A 12,899-nucleotide genomic window follows, 5' to 3' on the forward strand; every position below is an offset into this window, starting at 1 on the left:
TTTCATTTAAACGTCTGAAAAAGAACGTAAATAAAACTTATCATTAATACAATTTTATGTATGTTCCTTATATTATGAATTAACTTATAAAATGTTATGTCCGTAGTATTAAAACACCACTCGTTCCCATGACAAAGACGCTTTATTAATTTGTATCCCATCAAAAACATAAATGTAAAAATGAGAGCCAAGTCCAATATTATGATATATACCTTGGTTGTTGACTTCAACGACAAAAGAAGTGAGATCTAAATAGGTGCCAAGTACAATGGTCCTTCCTGAAATGTATTTAAAACTACATAAAATATTATTTCTCTTATAATTTAGGATAACATATTGTAGCCTAAGGTCTGTCTTGGCTATAAGCAAATAATTAAATTAATATTCAAAATGGTCTATATCGAATCCAATATGACGTAACGATGAAAAACAGAATCGGCTATCTGTCAGATGTAAAAGGGTGGGTTATTTAACCACTTGTCCACACAATAGTTTGGTCTCTACCCGTTAGTAGCGGGGCAAGAACAAAATGTTTTCATAACGATATTAGATTCACAGAGGCTCTAACGAAAACTAATAAACATGATAAGTGTACCATATAAAAAACTTTTGAGACCTCAGCTTTAAATAAATGTATATATGTAGTTTAATCAAAGATTTTAATAGCAGTGATCATTATTAATGAATACTAGGCAACTCCGCAAGAAATACTACTTTGCATAAGTGTGTGTAAACATCGCTTCTCCGTTTTCTTATTCTCAGACGGAAATCCAGGCATGGACAAGAGTTTAGTTAATACACACCATGGCAGCTTCGAAACTCAGAATTACTCTTAACATTCAATTGTCGTGGTTGTAGGGGATTTAAACACAAAAACCTCGGGATTTAGCCATATTAGCTTACCACTGGACCAATAAAAATAAGCACTATTGAGACGTCAGACCCAGACGGACTTCGACATACGAGCACCCTCACTACGAATCGAACTTCCTTATTGATGTGTAAACATCAATCCTCTTAAGGGTAAGATTTCAAATGTCAAATTACGTCAGCTTAAGTCTTGTTTACACATACATTCTCACGAGTACCTTGGTACTCATTTCATTTTTAACTACGTTTGCTTATTGATTTGAAACATCTATTGATGTGACTTGGAGGTCAGAGTGACTGGCATGCCTTGACCATACCTCCATCGTCACACCCTACTCTGTTGTGTGTTGGTGACACCTCTACTATACAATAGCTTGCATCTTTGTTTGAGTGTGTGTACTCTACACGCATCGTAATTATATATGTTTTTTAATCTCTTGTTTTTAAATTATTTTATTCCAAAATCTTTCAATAGCAATAATTTCGATGTTACGTAACCTGACATCTGCCGGGCATCCCGAGCCAACCAAATACTTAATCAGCAAGAAAAAAACCGCTTGCGTCCCGTTCCCTTCCATAAAAAATGTTACGATTCAATAGGGTTCAAATTATAACCATTATGATTACCCTTTGACCCATAACCCACATAAATTTTGAATAACTATAAACCGGAACACGTAAAAAATCCCATTACAAAAGAGAGGAAGGTACGATTTTACGTCGCACCTGATATTAATGGGGGACCTTGATATTGGCGTCGGAGCTATGCGTATTTCAACCTTTAATATTATAACTACGTGGAGTTAACAAAATTTATATTAAAAATATATATATATTTAAAATAATGTCAGCAAAGATAACCCATTACAAAGACCAAGTGATTCCCAAGTTTAAGGGTTCGAATATGGGCAGGAACTACTGAAGATCGTGGGCTTAAATCTCACACCGGGAGAAGACTTGCTTGTGCAAGATGAAATCTTACCACACGTGTATCTAGTAAGCTCCTTCCCATTTTTCTTTACAATAAACCTCCTCATACGTTATCCTTTCAACTTTTCTTTAAAATTACGAATATCTACCATAAAGGACAAAACAATGATAGTTTGAATATATTTCTCCAGTCCAAATTATAAGTGAGCTAGTGATTACAGGTTTAATGTACAGCTAGTGCAATCAGTTGAGATGTATCCAGTATGAGGAATATGCAATTTATTTATATATTTTTAAAAAAAGAATACCCATTATTTATCTGCGGAGGTCTTATCCTAATATTAATCTTTTTAATTTTTTATAAAAATTGTTTACGTACTCGTATAATAAGAGAAAATCTATTTAAAATTATTCCAAAATAAAAACTAAAAGTTAAAATATTATAAATTCAATTGTCTCTACTTAGTCTCTATTACTAAGTTCCTAAGGGCTTAAATCATACCGGCTTTGCCGACAACAAGTCGGGTGAGAACTATTCAAGTTCCGGAACTAGAAAATGGAATAGAGATCATGACGTCACTTATTGATGTAGTATTTTAATTACTGGTGTTGGAAATGGGAGGTTTTAATAATTAATTGATTACCTTCTTATTTATGTTCTTGGCTCGTATTGATTAAAAACAAATATCTTTGTTACAAGGATTATTTATACACATACTTTTATTCAATAGAAAATTTTCCGCCAAGACGAGCCGAGCGAAGCGCAAGGACACTACCTACCTTTGCTCGAAGCGCTTCGTAGTTTTTTGAACCCTTATAACTTGGGTTTAGATTATACCAGATTAACAAAATTCTCGGAATATGTTATCTATAGTAAAGTATTTGAAGAGAAGGTATGGAGCATATTCCACCACGCTGCTCCAATGCGGTTTGGTGGAATACACATATGGCAGAATTTCGTTGAAATTAGACAAATGCAGGTTTCTTCACGATGTATTCCTTCACCGTCGAGCACGAGATGAATTATAAGCACAAATTAAGCACATGAAAATTCAGTGGTGCCTGCCTGAGTTTGAACCCGAAATCATCGGTTAAGATGCACGCGTTCTAACCACTGGGCCATCTCGGCTTTATTTATTTATTAACTCTTTATTGCACCCAAACTTAAAACTAAAAAATTACAATTTTGCTACACAAAAGTTGCATGAGGTGCAACAGGCGGCCTTATCGCTCAGCAGCCATCTCTTCCAAGCAACCTTTGGGCAGAGGATTATAATACTTACATATATGGGAAGGGTAGAGTAATTTTAAGTTAGTTTACGAATAGTTTAAACACATAATATAATAGTACACAATACACAGACAACAATAAATATATAAATATACATATATACTATAATAAATACATATATAAATAAATAATTAAAACACAAAGTTAACAACGACATCGACTGCTTAGTATTGCAAATGCAACAAGTAAAAGTCCTTAACCATACTTTTATAGCTAAGTGAGTTTTTTGTCGTTTCTTCTCGGTAGAATCTACTTTCCGAACCGGTAGGTTTACATTTAATTCCACACTGTAACACGTCGTTTCAAAATTGCTTTCAAGAGCCTATTTGAATAAAGAATATTTTGATAATTATTTTAAATGGTAAACTAAAATGTTGTACTATTTACATATAAACTTAGTCGGGCTTGATCAGGAACCCAAACTTCTGTTAAGATTCATATGGAACACATATGTATCTCGCGAGTCTCAATATATGAGCCAAATTTGACACATTTATGTCAAATAGTTTTTGAGTTATGAGGAGGTCAAAAGTGGCTCCAAATGTAATATTACACACGGTGCTGCTCGCCAGTTCTGTTACTAGAACTTAGCTGACACGCTACCGCGTGTCTAGATATCAAACCCATTAAGCCATCACGGCCCTAAAATAAGTATTCATAAATGTAAACACGCTATATCACTGAAGTCACTGTATATTTTTATTGATATATACTTTAATATGTTTATTATCTCGTATGTGAATAGAATTTTCGTAATAAAACATATTTGTCGCGGCCGTAAAGATAGCTCATGTAATGTAACAGATAACATAAAAGTTAGCGAAGTGTATTTACAACAAAACGTACAAATTTAGCTGATAGAATGTTTATCATACCTTATATTGAGAGGAACTATGGAAGATTATTTTTATGATATCGGTAGGCGGACGAGCAAATGGGTCACCTGATGGCAAGTGGTCACCGCTGCCCATAGACAATGACGTTGTAAGAAATATTAACCATTCCTTATATCAATCCTTGGGAACTAAGATGTTACGTCCCTTGTGCCTGTAGTTACACTGGTTCACTCACCTATTGTTGTGTTCCAGTTTGAAGGGTGGTTATGACATGCTTAAAACCTCCTCAAAGGGAGAGGAGGCCTTAGCCCGGCAGTGGGAAATTTACAGACTGTTAAAATAACATAATGAAATAAATTAACAATGTTTGAGAGTAATCAAATGAGAATGACAATGTTTGTTATTAAAACTTGTGTGAATTAAAACGAAAGAGACAAAGATAAATAGAATGAGAGGGAAAGAGTCGCCTCCTTCCTTTAATTCTGCCAGTTGACTTCACTTTAAGACGCGTAAAAGAACTTTCTTCTATAATTTAAGTTGACTTACTGACACACAATACACAACCTACATTATTAGATGTAACAGGATAAAATTTTGTGAAGGAATTTCTTCTGGATAATTCTTCTAGGTGTACAATAAAAAATAAAACAAAATAAAAGGAAATATGGAATTGTAGATTGTAAAGAAGTTCCTTGTTTTTTAAAATTTAAATTTGGATTCTTGATTTGTTTACTCTTAATGAAAAAAAAACATTTGGGACGTCGAAATTGAGGAATTATGGAATTTAAAGGTTGTAAAGAGTTCGTTGTTTTTTAAAATTTTAATTCGGAATCGCTGATATATTTACTCTTAATGGAAAAAAAAAATCACTCGGGACGTTTACAGCTAGTAAGTACATAAAATTGTGCGATCGGATCTGAGCGCACGGGCCTTATAGATGGATTAATAAATAATCAATAGATATTATTACATAGTAGTCCCCACGATATTACCTCCATGATATGATTAGGAAACTCACCGTCTTATCTGAAAAATAATAATAATAAAATGAAAAATTAAAAGCGGGTAAAAGTTCGATACGAGATTACTTATATATATAATAAGGTTATATTAAATACTAAAAACTTTGAAACACAACATTTGCTTGTAAGTTTTATGTATATTAGCATAGTATATTTTTCAGTAAGGCATTATTTAAATATATTCATATTATTAGTATTGTTAAGTTCGCAATACGTACAAAAAACAATCTTGAACTCGATATACAAAATAATAAAAAAAAAAAAATTAAAACGCGTTTAAAACTAAAACTGTCAGCTAAACAAAGCATAGCTCTATTACAAAAATACAACGCTCGTGACTTATCATCTCAAATCCGCGTATATAATTTTAGAGGAAAGAATAGAGATCCTACAAGAAGTAGATTAACTCTCGGGCAAGTGGACGAAGGCGAAATAATAAACCGTGTCTTTGTACCCCATACTTCACGGAAAGCCGCCCTCAGAGAAATAAATAGGCTTCGATAAGACGCGCGTATCACTATACCGCGCTCTAGCACGTAACGCGACGAGTCGAGATACATTACGCGTAATATAAACAAAAATAAAGATTTATGTTTAGTTCTGTCATACTTAAAGCGGTCCATATGAACGAAAAAATGAATTATTGCTCCGTGATATGTAAACCAGACGATTACCATAGGTGGGCATTACCATCTTTACCAATGGGCACATGGGGCACGTGCCCAGGGCCCCCATTCTGAGAGGGCCCCGATGAACCAACGACTTCTTTCACACGTTTGTTCTCACGTTGACTGCTATGTATATTTTCGAAAGTGATATATTTGTAAGAAATAACTAACATATTTATAAAAAAAGGCTATAAAATAGCCATAAGATTGTACAAACAATCAGATTCCTACGAATACTAAACACTTTACTACAAAACTATACTTAAGGCCGGGCCATAAGCTAATTATTATTTTGTACATGGTAGTAAATATGTACCTCGTTTGAGACGGCTCTGTAGGTGGGATGGCTTAGTGCAAGCCTGTAAGGTACCTTATAAAAGGCATGTTCTGTCGACAAACAGTAATACTTAGTTTTATTGTGTTCCAGTGTAAATAAAGGCAAGTATAATACAAGGGTCATGACATCTCAGTTCCAAAGGTTGGTAGTGCATTGGCCATTGCCGAATAGTTAATGTCTCTTACCACTATAGGTAGTAACGACCATTTAGAATTAGGTAGACCATTAACCGTCCACCAACATATTTCTACGAGATAAAAAAGTTTAGCAACCTCTCAGATCTGTGTCGAAACGGTCGTAGCTGTTAATAGTCCCAAGTAACTAATTTCTCTGCGAGGCTTTTCTCTGTCCCTTGAATATTTTTAAATTCGATACAGCGGGAAGTACAGACATCGAAACGAGCTCCGTGGTCGAATAGTGTGTACACCGGTTATCATGGGTACGCCACTCCGAGGTCGAGGAGGCATTTATTTTTTAAATGTATGTTTCGTAAAACAAATTTAAAATATTAAATAATTTTGCATACATATTGTTATTGAACATTAACATATATATATATATATATATAATAATAATATATAATAAATATATATATATATAAAAATATATATATATATTTTAAATAATGTTTTACGAAGTTACGTTCTACATCCCAGTTAAGCTCCAAGAGGAAGCCTCCTTAGAATAATTCGGGTAATGGATCCCATAAATATGTCCTCTTGCCTGCCAACCGAAATCAGTTAAAACTTGGTTACAAAGTGTATTATCATTGATTCTCGAATTATTTATTTAAGTACTGCAGTGTAGGAGGTTACTTATACTGAAAATCATTATAATTATTTTTACTGGCAATTAAAGTTTATAAAAATATATATTAAGATTCAAAAATAGAATGAGCGATTCTTCGAATACATAACATTGAATTCGATATTTAAAATTAATAAATAAGATTTGTAAAGTTTCTAAAGTTTATATTAAAAAAAAAATATTCTCATTTATAATATATAAATTGAATTTTTTGCACAAAACATTCTGCCAATGTCACGTATAAAACATTTCGCATTTATAACACTAGTTAGACAATACGGTTACGGTCGTAGGCTTTAACATAGTATGTTATTGTTTATGTTTATATGTCGTTTAATTAATTTAAGCCATAGCCAATAAATTACCCGTGTGTCAAGATGGAATGCAGAGTGCCGCGCTGCCTTTGACACCGTGTTTAAAAAATGACACATATGCGATTGATCGGTTTAAAATTTTGTTTTTTTCAATGCAGTTTATTGGAAACTATCTGTATCCATGTTGTATTTATTTTCTCATTGTAGTGTACAATAAAATATAAAGTGAACGATGATGTTCTTCTGTATTGTATGACTACTAAACCGAAATACATAAAAGCTCTATTTTTTAAAGCAATGTAACTGCCTGTTAATGTTCCGCTGCTGGTTAACGGCCTCCCCTCTCTTTCGAGGAGAAGTTTTTGAGGGTATACTATTCTGATCCAATGCGGGATGCGTGAATGCGATTAATGTAAACTTCTTACGATGATTAAATTAATCGCGAAATTATTTATTAACCCAAAATATCATAGTTAGCCTGCCTGTTAATGTTCCACTGCTGTTTAACGGCCTCCCCTCTCTTTCGAGGAGAAGTTTTTGAGGGTATACTATTCTGATCCAATGCGGGATGCGTGAATGCGATTAATGTAAACTTCTTACGATGTTTACATTAATCGCGAAATTATTTACTAACCCAAAATATCATAGTTAGATCTCAAAATCAATGGTTAAGATTAACGCCTTGTAACCACTGGGCCATCACGACTCTTTAGTAGTAGCAGTTTTAGTATATAATATTACAAAATAAGTAAATTTCCTTCGCTTAATTTTAAAATTTTACAATCTTGTGTAATATACTCTATCCCAACAAGTAAAATCACAATTTAAATATTAATATATGTACGTAATATAGTATTAAAAACAAATGCTACACCTAAAGAGGGTAAGGTTTTATATTATTTTATAAATTAGGCCATTTTATAAACAATATTTTATCAGGGGTCGGAACCAGTGTATAACAATATTGACATCATAAAATCCTAAAATTCAATATTTCGTAAACGTAAACGTTACGTTCGTACGTTAAACATTTTCCATAGACGAGATATACATGAACTGCCACAGATTAAAAAAGGAGTATTAATTAAATTATTATTATAATACAAAAATTTGGATTATAAAAAAGGGTGGGGTATGGGCTATTTGATTGTCATAGACAATTTTTAATTGAATGTAATTAATTACAAAAAGATATTAACGTAAACCATAATTTAATAATTAAATACATGATAAATTAATAATTTTTAATAATAAAATTAACAAATACTACTACTTTGAATTATTTTGCTGACTTTACTCTTAATCGACTCACGCACACTAAGGCATCAAATACAAAACGTCACTAACTCGTACTGATGCACGCTGATACTTATTTAACGTGGAATAAGCCTCAATGTAAAGAATATATTTAATGTAAATAATATCAATTATTTTTTTTGGTGGTGGTGTTATTCATATTATAAAAATAGTCGTCGCCCACGGTTTCGAGTTTTAAGGGTTGATTGTGAGGTGTTAGGCATAGAGAGCCGACATGGCCCAGTGGTTAGAACGCGTTGCATCTTAACTGATGATTTCGGACTGAAACACAGACAGACACCACTGAATTTTCATGTGCCTAGTTTGTTTTTATAATTCATCTCGTGCTTGGCGGTGAAGGAACACATCGTGAGGAAACCTGCATGTGTCTAATTTCAACGAAATTCTGCCACATGTGTATTCCACCAACCCGCATTGGAGCAGCGTGGTGGAATATGCTCCAAACCTTCTCCTTAAAGGTAAAGGACCTACGGCTGGACTAATCCAGCAGTAGGAAATTTAGAGGCTGTTAATGTATGTATGTATGTTATGTAGCCATAAAAAAGCCTATATGTAAGGAACAGTCCAAGTTTGCTTCACACTGAATCAAATTTTATCAAACAGTAGACAGACAGTTACTTTCGCAATTGTAATTTTACAAAAGTTTAAAAAACCTTAATTTGAATTAAATATAATTTAATTTCAATTGTATATGCATCCATTGTTAAACGTATTTACGTAAATAAAACTATGTTAAATCGGTTTCGATGTTGTAGAAATAATTCCATTAGCGTGTACATTTACAAATAACATATATATGTATAGATATTCGTATAAATACAAAATATATAGTTCATGTTTATTTAATAAAACATATATTATTATGTTAACGAGGTTAGAGGGAACAAATATTGGAGTATTTTATGCCAAATGGTTTTTTTATATGTAGGCAGTTGAGCAAATGGGTCTCCTGACGCTAGATGATCACCATAGACATTGGCAAACTGAAAAATCTTAACCATTCCTTACATAACCAATGTGACAACTAAGGTATCCATATTCTACACCTCAATTCCCAAGAATTGCTATAAGGCGATAGAATAACTAATGAGTGGTACCTATCAAGACGCGTTGGTACAAAACCCTACCACCAAAAGATTATAATTATGGTATACTAGCTGAAAGAGAGGTCACACGTGCGCTCGGTGGCAGGACGAGATCGTGGCCTATATAGGAAGGGACTGGATGACCTCTGCCAAAAACAGAAATAAATGGAATTCTTTGGAGAAGGCTTTTACCCTGAGGGGGGTCCACAAATCAAAATGGTTCAATTTACTAAATTTGTTGGTTACAATTTATGTTTGTGGAATAAATAAAGCTGTTTTATTATTTTATTGTGCTAATTAAACCTGCGGCTTTACTTGTGCTTTATAAAACTTTACCTATAGCAGACAAAACGTTACCCCCGTGTTACCTTCTCGGGGACTCACACTATCTCCTTAATAAATGTTTAAGCGTAACTTAGCGTGTTATAGAACCTCATTAGCGCGATACTTCGATAATTCATTAATTATCTGTTAAACTTAAACGTCGTAATAAAAAACCGAGTGTGTAATTCAATCTCACCTTCTCCTGAATTTACTATTAGAGAATCTTGATCTGCGGAGGTGCAGTCAGCGTAATATGAAAGTGTTACGAATATTACAATTAGTTAGAAATGTACTTAGAATGTATTACAATAAGGTTTGTTTTCGTGGTGTGTTTAATTTAATATATTGGCTGCTACGTCAATTTTCGGATGTTTATATGGTTTTTGGCAATCTTAAGTGTTGTTTTATACAAGACGCTGACTGTATTTAATAATCATGACAGTTGTTTAATAATATAAGAGTTACTGCCTCTGAGCCGAGATGGTCCAGTGGTTAGAACGCGTACTTCTTAACCGATGATTTCGGGTTCAAACCCAGGCAGGCACCACCGAATTTTCATGTGCTTAATTTGTGTTTATAATTCATCTCGTGCTCGCCGGTGAAGGAAAACATCGTGAGGAAACCTGCAAGTGTAATTATTAATTAATATCAACGAAATTCTGCCACATGTGTATTCCACCAACCCGCATTGGAGCAGCGTGGTGGAATATGCTCCAACCCTTCTCCTCAGAAGGAGAGGAGGCCTTTATCCCAGCAGTGGGAAAATTTACAGGCTGCTAATGCTAAAAATGCTAATGCTACTGCCTCTAATCCTTCAATTTCATCGTCCAACAAGATAGCAATCCCACTGGCGAAGGCAAAATCTAAATAAAAATATACTTTATTCAAGTAGGCTTTTACAAGGACTTTTGAATTGTCATTTAACAAACTATATCAGGTGAAGCTACCGAGAAGAACCGGCAAGAAACTCAGTAGTTACTCTTTTTTTACGTTTAAAATACAAAATGATGTAGATGTTAGCCAAATAAATATGTCCTGCCTGGAAGTCAACAAATATTAGCTCCACGCCTTTTTATCATCTATATAAATCTGTATTGAAAAATATGCTTTTTTATTGATGTATATTTTACAAATGATCTGAATTTATGAATCGACAATGTTAAAAATTTCTGCGGAATTTTAGTATAGAAACGGATACCTTGCCCCTAGAAGTATTTATTGGCTTTACTTTAAATATTTCTTATCCTAATGGAGACCCTCATTACAGGGCAACCTAGGCTTCTGCCTCCCACAAACTGTAATGTCTGTGGGAGAGAATAAATACATTTATTATTATTATTTACTTAAACAACTAGACAGTAAAGTAACATGACAGGACGTTACACTCAAAAAAAATCTCTATAATCGAAAATGTGTCAATTTATAAAAGAGTAAAGTCACGGGACGGCGCTAATGTAGTATGGACGGTACTAAAGAAAGCTTTTAAGGTTAATAAAGGCTTTCTACCGTTAGGAAAACATTTATGGCGGGACGTGACGCGATCACAACTCACAAGTGTCGAATGACACCATCTTGGGATTCTAATGACGTTTTATTTTGATTTTGATATAACTATTTTAAAATGTTATCATGAAATATATGTTTCATAAAAATTACGGAATTTTATTTCGACCTCATTTGCAGAATTTTTTAAAAATGGAAATAATTATCTCTATATTTACAGTAACATTGATCACTTTGATATAATCAGTGATAATAATCATTGTATGAACACGAGATGTAAGGATAAACCTATAACGCCAAGTTTCCGACTTCGCAAAGACAATAAATCCTTCTTGGAGCAAGTATGGGAGTATTCGTTTCTATAATAAAATTCCGCAGATATTTTATCTTTGCCGATTCATAAATTCAACTCATTTGTAATTAATAAAGCATATTATTCAACATATATTATAAAAAAGCGTGGAACTAATACTTATTGACTTACATACAGAATATATTATATATTTAACTAACATAAATATGTTTTTTTAATGTTGGAAAAGAGTAACTGCTGAGTTTCTTGTCGGTTCTTCTCGTTTATTTTATATTCCTAACAGGTGGTATCTTTACTTAATATAGTTTGTAAAATTGTAATTCAAAAGTACTTTTAAAGGCCTACTTGAATAAAGTATATTTTGATTTTGATTTAAGTTTTGGTTCTAACAGCTCCACCCGACTTCATATGGGTAAAACTCGTACAACATCACACGTCCCATTCCCCAATAAAAGTCAAAATTTCCAAATATTCTTTCTAATCCTTTCTTTTTGCTATAATATAATTCATATATACATATATATATTATATTCCAAATGTTTGCTTTCTAGACTCATACAACAACAACGTACAGCCTGTTAATTTCCCACTGCTGGGCTAAGGCCTCCTCTCCCTTTGAGGAGAAGGTTTAGAGCATATTCCAACATGCTGCTCCAATGGGGATTATTGCATTCACATGTGGCAGAATTTCATTGAAATTAGACACATGCAGGTTTCCTCACGATGTTTTCCTTCACCGCCGAACACGAGATGAATTATATACACAAATTAAGCACATGAAAATTCCCAAGGTTATTGGCGGATATTTATGATAGAAATCTCACAACGCCAATACGGTGCCACTTTGCACCAGGTGGGCCATTTGCCAATCAGCATACCTGTACTATAAAAAACAACACAGATTGGTGGTGATTTGGCGATGTAATTTAGTACCTATTTCTTACAATGCCATTGTGAACTTTGCTAGTCTGCCTACCTATACCAAAATAACAACCCAAATCCAATATAATCATAAAAAAAAATCCTCGTTTAATTGAATATAGTATGCGAAACAAATAATTTATACTTTTTTATATTTCATTACTTTTTAATTTCACGCTTAAATAAATCATAGTACGATAACAAATACAATACTACAGAAATGAGTATCCATTTTGTACATATATTATGTTCACAGTGAAGAAAATCTTGGTGGGAAATTGAGGTGAGATTTCTTTTAGCAAGAAAAAACGATTACAATGTATTTATAGTAATTTGGACAAATCTTCGTGTTCAATTTTAG

Source organism: Vanessa atalanta, chromosome 24 (assembly GCF_905147765.1).
Source record: "Vanessa atalanta chromosome 24, ilVanAtal1.2, whole genome shotgun sequence".
Classification (NCBI taxonomy): Eukaryota; Metazoa; Arthropoda; class Insecta; order Lepidoptera; family Nymphalidae; genus Vanessa; species Vanessa atalanta.